The sequence below is a fragment of the Hyla sarda genome, chromosome 4, assembly GCF_029499605.1.
Source record: "Hyla sarda isolate aHylSar1 chromosome 4, aHylSar1.hap1, whole genome shotgun sequence".
NCBI classification, from domain to species: Eukaryota; Metazoa; Chordata; class Amphibia; order Anura; family Hylidae; genus Hyla; species Hyla sarda.
Window position 1 is genome coordinate 384,401,920 of NC_079192.1, and position 12,616 is coordinate 384,414,535.

Below are 12,616 nucleotides of genomic sequence, written 5' to 3' on the forward strand. Positions count from 1 at the left end.
GGGTACAAATTTTCATCCGTATACGTTTTGAAAAAAATGATGTCTCCAGATGCATCCGTTTTTTAAGTAAAAAAGTATACGTTATTAACTTTCCATTCCCTTATGAATAAAGTTTCACTTGTTTGATTGAAATTCCCCCCCAAAAATTGTGCAAAGTCAAAAACCGTATGGTGCAAACTAGGGATCAACAGATATTTTTTTAGGGCCGATACCGATAATCGGTGGAGGTTAGGACCGATAGCCGATAACTTATACTGATATTCCGGTATAAGTTATCGGCTATTTATCCCCCCGCGACACCGCTGCAGATCATTGATTTAAAGCGGACGCTTTAAATCAATGCACTGCAGTGGCTTTTGCTGTGCCATAGGCCGCCGCCGCCACCCGCTTCTCTCCCCCTACCTGTCAGGGTGGTCTGGGCCATCCTTCCTTCCTGTAATGTCCGGCGGCATTCCGGGTGGAGGGTGAACCGGTCCGGGCTGTCCTTCTCCCGTGCGCAGCGACGCACCTGACGTCACGGCGTAGCGGCGTCTATGCAGCGTACTAGGCCGGAGCCTGCCCGGAGTGGAGAAGAGGACCCCCGGAGAATGACAGCCCGGACCGGTTCACCCTCCACCTGTAATGCCGCCGGACACTACAGGAAGGATGGATGGCCCGGACCACCCCCATTACGGGTAAGTTTAATTTTTTTTACTGACTCGGAGGGTGGGGGAGGGGCCCGACCGGTATAGCGGTATGGGCAAAAATCCATACCAGTATACCGCCCAGCACTACGGTGGTGGGTGTGACGCGGTGCGGTGGGTCGGAGGGGGCGCGGTGCGGCGGGTCAGGGGGAGGGCGGCGGTCGCGGTGGAGGCGGGGCATTATCGGCTTATCGGCAAGCTAATTGCTGATACCGATAATGCCCCAAATCGTGATTATCGGCCGATAATATCGGCCATACCGATAATCGGTCGATCCCTAGTGCAAACCGGATAGAACCGTATGCACGTACGGTTCACATTTAAAAAAAAAAATGGAAAGAAAAAAAACAAAACCATGTTTCAATAAGGTTTTTCATCCGGACCAAAAACCATGGTACGGGGAAAAAAAAAAACTGACAAAAACGTACAGGATGCAAAACGGACACAACCTGATGCATCTTTTGGCATACGGTTTTCAATAGAGAGTCAATGGATACGGTTTTCAATGGAGAGTCAATGGATACGGTTTTCAATACGGTTCTGTACGGTTTTCAAATTGAAAACGTATACGTGAACTGTATAGCAAAAACATTGTGTGAACCCTGCCTCCCATGTATCACAACTTGCTGGCTAGCCTGCCGCTACCTCGGTGTGAGCATCCGGTAGTAGCGGCAGCACATGCGCGCCCATGCCCACTTTTCCAGCCTCTTGGACACAAATACCAATATGTGCGTTGTTTTGTTTCGGTATCAGTGGAAACGGGCAGGAACACACAGGCGGGCTGCAGCTACATGCTATTTGTTCCAACATGAATGACACTAAGCCTTAATGCTCTCTTTTGTCTGTGGGGCTCTGAAGAATGCTGAGCTGTTGCTTTAGCAACGGAGGCCCACATTAACCCCGCCGCTGCCGGTGGGGGCTCTGCCGCAGGCCAGCTGGTCATTCTAGTGGTAAAAGAGGTCAGAAGAGAAATGTGCAACACACTGGGGGGAAGGAAGGGGGAGTGAACATCTGCACCGGCAGCGCTCCCCCCCTACCCTCCACACGCACAGCTTGTCCTTGCAAACTATTTCAGAGTCTAGGATAAGGCTGTTGGGGGGGGGGGGGGCCTTGAGCGGCTTCCTACATTATAAGATCGTAATGTGTAATTATTACAAGATGGTACATTAGCAGAATGCAACAAATTCTATGGACCGAAAACCAAAGGCAGCAACAGTTGTAGTTCCAGATAAAGGTGGAGGGATCACTAGGAGACCACCTTTACCGCAACCACTGTATGTGACCATAGTGATAAGTAGGTTCGGTGGAATAGGTGAATACCGTGGTTGCAGTAAAGGTGGGTCTAAAGTGGAGAGGATTAATAGGGAACCACTGTATTCGCTTATTCCACCTAACAGTTATTTGGTCACATACCCCCTAAAGAAACACTTCAGGTAAAACAGACTCAATGTTCTAAAACTACTGGAGGGCTGAAAATGGCGCTATTGTGGTCAGCGACCTAGATAGTCATAACAGGTGACTGACTATGGGATGCTGATCAATACAGTGTCACTGCGGGAGACCAAGGTCCTTCCGCCTGCGAGTCTAGGGAACCAGAAAACCCAAAGTCATATTCCAAATCAACACAAAGAAACGTGTACCAGCACTCACCGCTTAGCTGCTGTAGCTCGACTCCTTCGGCTCGCACGGACGTTCAGTATCATGTTATAGAGCAGATGGATAGGATGACATATAAAGACACCACTGAGTTTTTCTGGGTCACGCAACGTGGATACTAAAGGTGGCCGTCCACTTTCAATAAGCAGTCCTTCGAATGTTTGTTTGGCAGACAGTTCTCTCCCCTAATGTCCCATAGAAATCAACAGAGATCAGAGCATGCTGTGGATTTACCTTCTGCATTGTGCATATGTGCAGCCTAATCCGCCACATTTGAATGTATGTTTCGCTCTATTGCGCTTCGTCAGGGGGCGTCCCGCCCCCTGACGAAGCGCAGTGGAGCAAAACATACATTGGGGTAAGTGGAGGTGGTGTATTGGTTAGCTTGTATTCTTCATGGTTTTTTTGCCTCTCAAACATCCTGATTGATTCCGTCCATACTTGTATATCCTATTCATATACGTGCTCTATCTTTGTACAAGTGTTTAGTCTACACTTCCTGTATTCTGTCCAGCGATGTCTACTGTGCCCACACTTTTAATACGTTTTATATTATGTACTATTAATAAAGATTTATATATTTCTTATACTTTGATTTAGGGATCGACCGATATAAACGGCCTATATTCACGATTTTGGACATGCCTTACCTTGCCGATATGCCGATAATGCCCCGCCCTGCCTCCTCGACCAGAGACCACCGCCGGCACCACTGCCCCATTGCCTCCCCCATCCCCGGGGGAGGCAATGGGGCAGCAGTGGTGGTTGGACTAGGGAGGACCCCAGGACAGGCAGGGGGAGAGAAGCGGGTGGTGGCGGTCTCTGGCCCCGCAAAAGCTGCTGCAGTTCATTGATTTAAAGCGCCCGCTTTAAATCATTGATCTGCAGCGGCTTCTGCGAAATAGCCAATAACTTCTACCGGAATATAGGTATAAGTTATCGGCTATCGGCCTGAAAGGTCACAGATTGTAGGTATCGGCCCTAAAAATCGATATCGGTCGATCCCTACTTTGGTTGCTGTTGAGTGTTTCTCCAATCGGTGGTGGTAACCGAGCTGCCCAACAAGATACCAGATCCCTTCACCTAGCTTTTAAAAATCCATCAGAATTTGGAAATTTACTAATGGAGTATGGAGTTGTACATCATGTTGTCCAAGTCATTGACAACTAGGAGCCTGGTACAAGGAGAGGTGCCATACCCGGAGTTGCCGGCATCTGTCCAGAATTACACTTTTTATTGTGCCAACAAAGATACCAAAGGTGATGTTTCAGCTGACACTTGTGCAGCCACGGCCTTATATCCATGGTATTAAATAATGGGTGATAAGCAGAAGACTTTTAGCCACCCCATCCCGGAAGCATCTATGACATTTATAAAGACTCCCTGCACAGTGTATTGGCAAAAGCAGAAACATTATTTTAATTCTTGAAATACTCTTTACTCTATGGTTAATTCATTGGCGGGGAAATCAATGTATGATCAGGTATATACGATCACCATTTTTGCACTTCCGTTTACAGACAATATGGGTGTAATCCTTGCATCAGTCCCATGTCATCCATTTATACACACCCATATGGTATTTAGGACTACTATTTACACAACTCGAGAAAGGCTTCTGTGTACGATAAAACGTTTCTAATAAGTGGCACAAAGTGTATCCTGACAGATGCAGACATGGTTTATGATTAGATCCTTTAAATGGACACTGTCAGATATAAAAACTTTTGATATGTTGTAAAGCATATATAACCAATAGGTTTTGCAATTGCTTTCATTTGAAAATTTTCTGTATTTCATACTGAAAAAGCCAGTCAAACAACTGTCCCCCCTGCCTGCTTTGACACATACTAGTCCTGCTGTGTCCGTGCATCATCACCTATGTCATGGACACACTTCCTTGATTGACAGCTGTGAGTGCAGGAAAAATCCTCCCACTATCAGCTTGTGTCCCATTACTGTCAGCGAGGACAAGCTGGGAGTTGTAGTTTTGCTAATGCTAGGGGAGATGCGAGCAGACAGCATATTGAGGGGGGGGGGGGGGGGGGGGGCGGAGACCTGCAGTGAGGCCACGCCCCTTTCCTTTGAGAGGAATTCAGACTAGTGAGCTAAATTAAATGTGAAATAAATAAAGGTGCTAGACACAAAAAATAGATGGTCAGGATTAGGTACTGAGTGATATTTAAAAAAAAAAATGTTGTTGGATCTGACGGGTACACTTTACCGGTGTCCATGGATGGGCTATATCAATACTGTATGGACAGAAGTCCTGGGTGTGCTGAGATTTCTGCTCAGTTTTTCAAAGGGGAGGTGGAAAACATGTAGCTGCAACTAACGATTATTTCTCAAATTAATTAGATTATTGGTTAGTCAGATAAAAACCCAAAACAGGATTAGGGGACCAGGGAAGGATTAACAGGAATGCGAGAAAAAGTGGGGACCACATTGTGAAGAGTTAACAGGGGGAAAAAGAGAGGGGACAGCACCTGAATGGTTAATCTATGAGCCTCGCTCCAGGGGAGAAGGAGCAGATGACAGACCTTAGTGATGGCCGTCCTCCTGCACCAGGAAGATCTGTCAGCTTCTGGTCGGACAGGGGGGCTCCCGCGATGTCAGGACCGGAGGCTTATTGTTACCACCTTCCGGACAGCACTCTAGGCCCCGATCTCAGTGCTGCAGGTGGGCCAAAGATGGCGCAAGCTTGCTGCATCTTCAAAAAAAAAAAGCACTGGAGGGTAAGGGGAGATGGAGGGGCAGACAAGGGGCTAAAAGGCAGGGAAAATACCCCCTTAACTACTGATTAATCGTCTAAAAAGATTTCCATTATTAATTTTAATCGATAATATCGATTAATCATTGCAGCCCTAAAAAGCGTTTCACAAAGTCCACTCCAGCATGGAAATCGGGAGGGGAAAAAAAGTAACTTAAAAGAATAGAAACCTACTTCCAATGCGGAGTTTTATTTGCCCTACGTATCTTGTATTGGTTTAATTACAGCTTCAATTTACACTACAAGTCAATCTTACTGTTCAGCTCAAAAAGCTAAATACAGTGTCAGATCCATTGACTGATATATACCATAGACTTCCATCACGGGATCATTCAATTTGATGGGAATAACTGCTGCACTATTCTCTTCAAATATGATGGAGCCTCTGACATGTATCATGTTAGGCTCGGTTCCCTTTATATATATATTTCAGAACCTTGCTGGTTTGGGGGTACCAGGGAAGGGAGCACTGTGGAAGCTATGGTGCGTTAGCAGGACTTCCGATGTATAACTCAAGGGCGCCACCATCACCCATGTAACTGCAGTCTGCTGCACTATTCCACACAACAAAAAAGTACTGACTTCTTCTAGCCTGATGGAGGCCAAAAGGACACTTGGCCTATGTCGTATGACTGGGGGGCCTATGGCAAAAGAAGAGTAAAAGTAGCTTTTCACAGTTGGACATAAGCCGTTAGGGGTGAAAGCTAAAATGCAGTCTGTGACTAAGGGCACCCAGAGAACAGCCAAATATAAGGATGGAGTAAACTTCATGCTATACCAGTAAAGATACTCCTCATCTATGATTACAAATAGGGGGTTCCTGTGTCCTCCTAATGCCATTTCATTAAAGGGGTACTCCGCTGCTCAGCTCAGCCATAGACTGTCAGGGCAAAATGGAAGTTGTAGTTTTACAATAGGTGGAGAGCCACAGGTTGAGGAGAGAAGGGGGGCACATACTTAAAGGACATCTGCACAGGATAGGGGATAAGTGTTGATCGTGGTGGGTCCGACCGCTGGGACCCCCTGTGATCTCCTGTACGGGGTCGCGGCTGTCCCGTGCAGGGGGCGTGCCAGCCGCAGCATGACGTTGCAGCCGGCACGCCTCCTCCATACATCTCTATGTCTCCCCCATAGAACTGAATGGGGACGGGGAGGAGCCCTAATGGCGGCGCCCCGTTAGGGTCCCAGCGGTCGGACCCCCCACAATCAAACACTTATCACCTATCCTGTGGATAGGGGATAAGTGTCATACCGCTGCAGTTGTCCTTTAAAGGGGTACTCCGCCCGTAGACCTATTATCCCCTTTACAAAACTTGCATTGAGGGGGCCTGACTGACGTCATGAGCGTCCGCCCTGTATTGCCAGTCATCCGGCATGGAGCAAAATGGGGTGCCGCAGCAGAGATTGCGGGGGTCCCCAGCTGCGGGACCCCAGCAATCAGACATCTTATCCCCAATGCTTTGGATAGGGGATAAGATGCCTAGGGACGAATTACCCTTTAAAGCTGATAGTAGTGCCATATATACGCTCTAAATTTTACAGCATAAGCCCATGAAGAGCAGGCTTTCTAATGCTAGCATTGGCACGTGCCAAAATGTAGTAACGACTTCGATCCATCTCTCTTTTAGACAGACGAATAAAGTAGGTAAAATAGGAGAGAATTTCCCTTTTCTTTCATCTACCAGGGAAGGAGTGACAGAAGACTACCACTACTATGGCCACTATTTCTTTTTATCATCATGCTTCTAGGTGGTCAGGATTTCAATTTCAGGAAGAAAAAAAAATAAAAAAAGGAAAACCCTGCGCTTTCTATAAAAATAGTGAACTGACTAATGATCAATAAGCCTACAAACATTGCGCACATGTATGCGGCAGAGGCCCCAGAAGGCCGGCAGCCATGTGAGCAGGGTTCGCAGAAAGCTGGATAGCGATTAGGTGACACTGGTTTAGCAGCTTCCCACTACGGATGTTAGGAGTAATCTGGGAATAAAGTAACCGTATACTCCTATCTTGGATCTCTCTCCAACGCAGAATGTGCTTTTTTAGACGACACTGGGGAGGGGAGCACAGATCTGCCCGTTAACCCCTTAAGGCCTCCTGGTGTATGAGGTGGGTGGGCCTGGAGCCCAGCAGGATGGTTCACTCTTCAAACAAATTGTTCTGCTCAGTGAAATCTGCTTCTCCCCCACCCACGCAAACACGAAACAATGCATTCCTGCAGCCAAGGCTTGGTCTACTCAATGCTCTCTATTGCCTGGTGTCTCTGAATGCACAAGACTTGTACAAAGAGACTGTCGTGTTTTATGGGTAAAGGGGGAAAAAAATTTAATAAAAACTAATGTCGCAACAGGCAAAATGGAATACAGAGTTACAGCCCATGGAAATCACTACTCACACAAGACCAATTTCCATTCACAAAGTTGGTGTAAGACGATGACATCACTGCCGAGAGATACCGGGCAGCATGTACCAACATGAGCCCCGGCAGAAGACCGGCACTAAGGGCACAACACATGGCATATGCTTTCTTCATAGAATGAACAGGGCTGAGGTTCAGTGTACACTTTGCAGCACTAGGTTGCCAAATCCAAAGCCGAAAGAGGGCAACATCTGAATAAGGTTTGCAGGTTTTCTCATACACTAATGACGATAGAGAGGTGGAGTAATTTTTCCCAAAATAGCTCCACACCTGTCTTTAGGTTGCATGCAGTATTGCAGCTCAGGCCTTCAATGGTGCAAATCTGCAATACCAGACATAGCCCATGGACAGGTGTGGCGCTGTTCTTGGAAAAATAACTATACAATACAAGGTTAGAAATTCTGCATGTGACCAGCAAGTGCCACGTGAGTTTGCAAATAAAAAAAAAAATCATGCAGCATTGGCTGTCGCATATGGCCGACCACTTGTAAGTCTCACTGTAAGGGTGCATTCACACGCTATTTGTTCTTGCGGGTTTTCCGCTGGGTATTTGAAGTGGGCGGGCTCTTCTCGGCTGTGCGTAGAAGATTTTCCGCGGCAGAATTTACGCTGCGGAAAATCTGCTGCAGTCCCTAGTGACTTCAATGGGGCTTGCGGAAAAAACCAAATAGCGTGTGAGCGCACCCTAACAGTGGTATAACAGTTTTGGCAAAAATAAATATATATATTTTTTTAAAAGTTCCTTTTTTCCAATATATCTTCTATATGAATAGGTCAGTTTTATAATCAATTGACACATGTCTATGATTAAGGTCTGAAAGACCGAAACACGTCAGGCCAGACCCGCTGTGTTTTCAGGTTGTGTGCATTGTATATATTTTTTATATGGATTCATTTAATAGAGAAGATGGATTTTTTACTTGGAGCCGTGCTGAAGTACTTTTTCCCTTATTGTTGAATCTACCTATTGGTCAGTGCTCCTGGTAGTTTGTGCAGACCCCTACCAGACGGAGGGGTAAGAGCTGGTTTGTTTTACTATTTTATTTTTTGTTTTGCTAGGTGGTTAATGTTATCAAGAAATAAAATACGTGTTCGGCCTATGAAAACCACAGTACCATTACATGTATGCAGTGTTCTATAGCGCGGTACAGTCCTATGGTTAAAAAGGGGTACTCCGCTGCCCCATCGCTCGGAACATTTTAGTTTAATACGCAGGGTGTCGTGGGCGGGGGTCGTGATGTCATGACCATGCCCCTCGTGACATTACACACCACGCCCCCTCAATGCAAGTCTATGGGAGGGGGCGTGGCAACCGCCACGCCCCCTCCCATAGACTTGCATTGAGGGGGTGAGGTGTGACATGTCACGAGGGGGCGTGGCCGTGACATTACGACCCCTGCTGCCGCCACCCAGTGTTCTAAATGAACGCTGGGTGCTGCACAGAGATTGCAGGGGTTTCCCCTATCCTTTGGGCAGGGGAGAAGATGTCTAGGGACGGAGTACCCCTTTAATGATATAGTGTCACTGAATGCAGACAAACTTTCTACAGCTGAACTTGTCTTGTAAGACGGACCAGAGCCATAGAAGAAAGTGCTATACTGGAAAACACATTTCACGTAATATACACATTGCAGATTCCAGTGACACACGGGGCACAGTTTATATCAATGTTTGACGTAAACGGATAGATACCTAGTTATTTATACAGACGGCATCCATTGAAACAAAGTGCAGGAGAGTTTACAGTTGCATTTCCTTACCTATAAACACAGACTATTTCATGGAAAGCCAAGTCACCTAACCTACCAATAAGCCTTGGGAGTGCGGAGGAAACTAGAGAACCCATAGGAAGAGCACAGGAACACCGCGCAGACATACAAGCTCCATGCTGAGCAGGCCTGGAGGATTCTGAAGCAATGTAAACCTCAATAACTGTATCACCCAATGTATTGTAGGCCCCGACCTTAAAACACATTCTCCTCTGTAAAACAATGACATGTCATGGAGTATGTCCTATCTATATATTTATTAAACTCAATGTGAGAGTATGTGCGCGAGTAAGAGTATGTGCGCGAGTAAGAGTATGTGCGCGAGTAAGAGTATGTGCGCGAGTAAGAGTATGTGCGCGAGTAAGAGTATGTGCGCGAGTAAGAGTATGTGCGCGAGTAAGAGTATGTGCGCGAGTAAGAGTATGTGCGCGAGTAAGAGTATGTGCGCGAGTAAGAGTATGTGCGCGAGTAAGAGTATGTGCGCGAGTAAGAGTATGTGCGCGAGTAAGAGTATGTGCGCGAGTAAGAGTATGTGCGCGAGTAAGAGTATGTGCGCGAGTAAGAGTATGTGCGCGAGTAAGAGTATGTGCGCGAGTAAGAGTATGTGCGCGAGTAAGAGTATGTGCGCGAGTAAGAGTATGTGCGCGAGTAAGAGTATGTGCGCGAGTAAGAGTATGTGCGCGAGTAAGAGTATGTGCGCGAGTAAGAGTATGTGCGCGAGTAAGAGTATGTGCGCGAGTAAGAGTATGTGCGCGAGTAAGAGTATGTGCGCGAGTAAGAGTATGTGCGCGAGTAAGAGTATGTGCGCGAGTAAGAGTATGTGCGCGAGTAAGAGTATGTGCGCGAGTAAGAGTATGTGCGCGAGTAAGAGTATGTGCGCGAGTAAGAGTATGTGCGCGAGTAAGAGTATGTGCGCGAGTAAGAGTATGTGCGCGAGTAAGAGTATGTGCGCGAGTAAGAGTATGTGCGCGAGTAAGAGTATGTGCGCGAGTAAGAGTATGTGCGCGAGTAAGAGTATGTGCGCGAGTAAGAGTATGTGCGCGAGTAAGAGTATGTGCGCGAGTAAGAGTATGTGCGCGAGTAAGAGTATGTGCGCGAGTAAGAGTATGTGCGCGAGTAAGAGTATGTGCGCGAGTAAGAGTATGTGCGCGAGTAAGAGTATGTGCGCGAGTAAGAGTATGTGCGCGAGTAAGAGTATGTGCGCGAGTAAGAGTATGTGCGCGAGTAAGAGTATGTGCGCGAGTAAGAGTATGTGCGCGAGTAAGAGTATGTGCGCGAGTAAGAGTATGTGCGCGAGTAAGAGTATGTGCGCGAGTAAGAGTATGTGCGCGAGTAAGAGTATGTGCGCGAGTAAGAGTATGTGCGCGAGTAAGAGTATGTGCGCGAGTAAGAGTATGTGCGCGAGTAAGAGTATGTGCGCGAGTATGTGCGCGACTGTGCATGTATGTATATATATTCCAGCATCACTTCCAAACGGCTAAAGATATTAACATGAAACTTGGCACACATGTTACTTATATGTCAACAACAAACATAGGATAGGTGATTTAACCCTTACCCACCCCCATTTGCCAGGGTCGGGTTTTTTGTTTAAAGTCCCATACAAGTCTATGGGAAATTTATGTTACTGCATAACTTCCAAACGGCTGGAGATATTTCGATAATACTTGGTCACATGTTACTTATATGTCCACTTAAAATATAACCTGCCCCCATATGTGAAGGAGGGGGTTGATAGGACTTTTTGGTGCCTTATCAGGAGAAGCAGAGCGGAGCTTGTGGAGTGAGTGCATCAGTCCGGCCACACCCTCCCCTCATGCCATGTCCCATCTCACAAAGACACGCCCACAGTTTAAGCCACACCCCTTTTATTTTCAGCTTACAATATCATTACCACAATGCATCCCTACCGGGGGATGGGATATGGGGGACAAAAGCTTCCTCCTTGGTTGCTTTTCCTCCCCCACAAGGACATGGTAGGAAAAACCGGGCAGTGCTGGGTACTCAGCTAGCAATTATTAATAGGCTGCCATTTGTCTTATTATTAGGGCCACAAGTTCACGGTCATAAAAAATGCATCATATTAGACAAGTGTCAACCCAGCCTTACAGAATGGGGGAAAATGTTTTGGTTGCCGTGTGGACCTTTAGGCCCACAGAGCTGCTGAGTGTTGTATTATGAATGCAGCCAACAGGGATCAGTAATAAAGTTACATTTATGTTGTCCAGTATGGTAAAAAGTTCCATTTACGCAAGTGTATTAGGACATATTAAAGGGGTACCCCGCTGCTCTGCCACAGCTGTCACACCCACACTGATACAGATGAATGGAGGGGGCATGGCATGAAGTTAAGAACATGGCCACCCGAAGCCAACATTCTCAACATAAATGTTCAGAACACCAAGGTGCCGGCCTGGAGATCGCAGGGGGTCCCAGCAGGGGGACCCCCGGCAATGAGACATCTTATCTAGAGATGAGCGAGCTTAAAGTAAATTCGATTCGTCACGAACTTCTCGGCTCGGCAGTTGTCTTATCCTGCGTAAATTAGTTCAGCTTTCCGGTGCTCCGGTGGGCTGGAAAAGGTGGATACAGTCCTAGGAAAGATTCTCCTAGGACTGTATCCACCTTTTCCAGCCCACGGGAGCACCGGAAAGCTGAACTAATTTATGCAAGAAAAGTCATCAACTGCCGAGCCGGGAAGTCCGTGACGAATCGAATTTACTGTACGTTCGCTCATCTCTAATCTTATCCCATATCCTTAGCTAGGGAGAAGATACCTAGGGGCCGAGTATCCCTTTAAGCACCAAAATACACATACGCAACATGCTTCCCATTATTTTCAATGGCAGTATGTCATGCTGGTGTGTACTCAAATACGTGCAAATGGGTACTTCGAATCCTACAGCATTAGAAATATATATTAGAGATGAGCGAATTTACAGTAAATTCGACTCGTCACGAACTTCTCGGCTCAGCCTTCAGGTGCTCCGGTGGGCTGGAAAAGGTGGATACAGTCCTAGGAGACTCTTTCCTAGGACTGTATCCACCTTTTCCAGCCCACGGGAGCACCGGAAAGCTAAAACTAATTTATGCAGGATAAGTCATCAACTGCCGAGCCGAGAAGTTCGTGACGAATCGAATTTAATGTAAGTTCGCTCATCTCTAATATATGCACACACACACACATATAACTTTCTATATCTATACATAAATACACACACACACTCACACACACACACAGTGCACAGGGCGGAAATTCTGCGGCAGATGTTTCCGTCGTGATAATTCCTATTCCGTTTACCGCCGACAGAATGAACAT

At 46.7% G+C, this 12,616-nt stretch overlaps 1 protein-coding gene across 8 annotated transcripts in view; it reads right to left on the reverse strand.

Annotated features, from left to right (window-relative positions):
* Window positions 1-12,616, reverse strand: part of MAML1 (mastermind like transcriptional coactivator 1) — a 119,655-nt gene that overhangs the window by 28,916 nt on the left and 78,123 nt on the right. Inside the window, exon 1 of one of the 8 annotated variants that reach the window (XM_056517010.1) lies at window positions 2,334-2,460. The exons of the other annotated variants lie outside the window; for them this stretch is intronic. The gene's annotated coding sequence lies outside the window, so the exon portion shown is untranslated. Of the gene's footprint in view, window positions 1-2,333; window positions 2,461-12,616 lie in introns of those variants that run through there. 8 annotated transcript variants of the gene reach the window in all.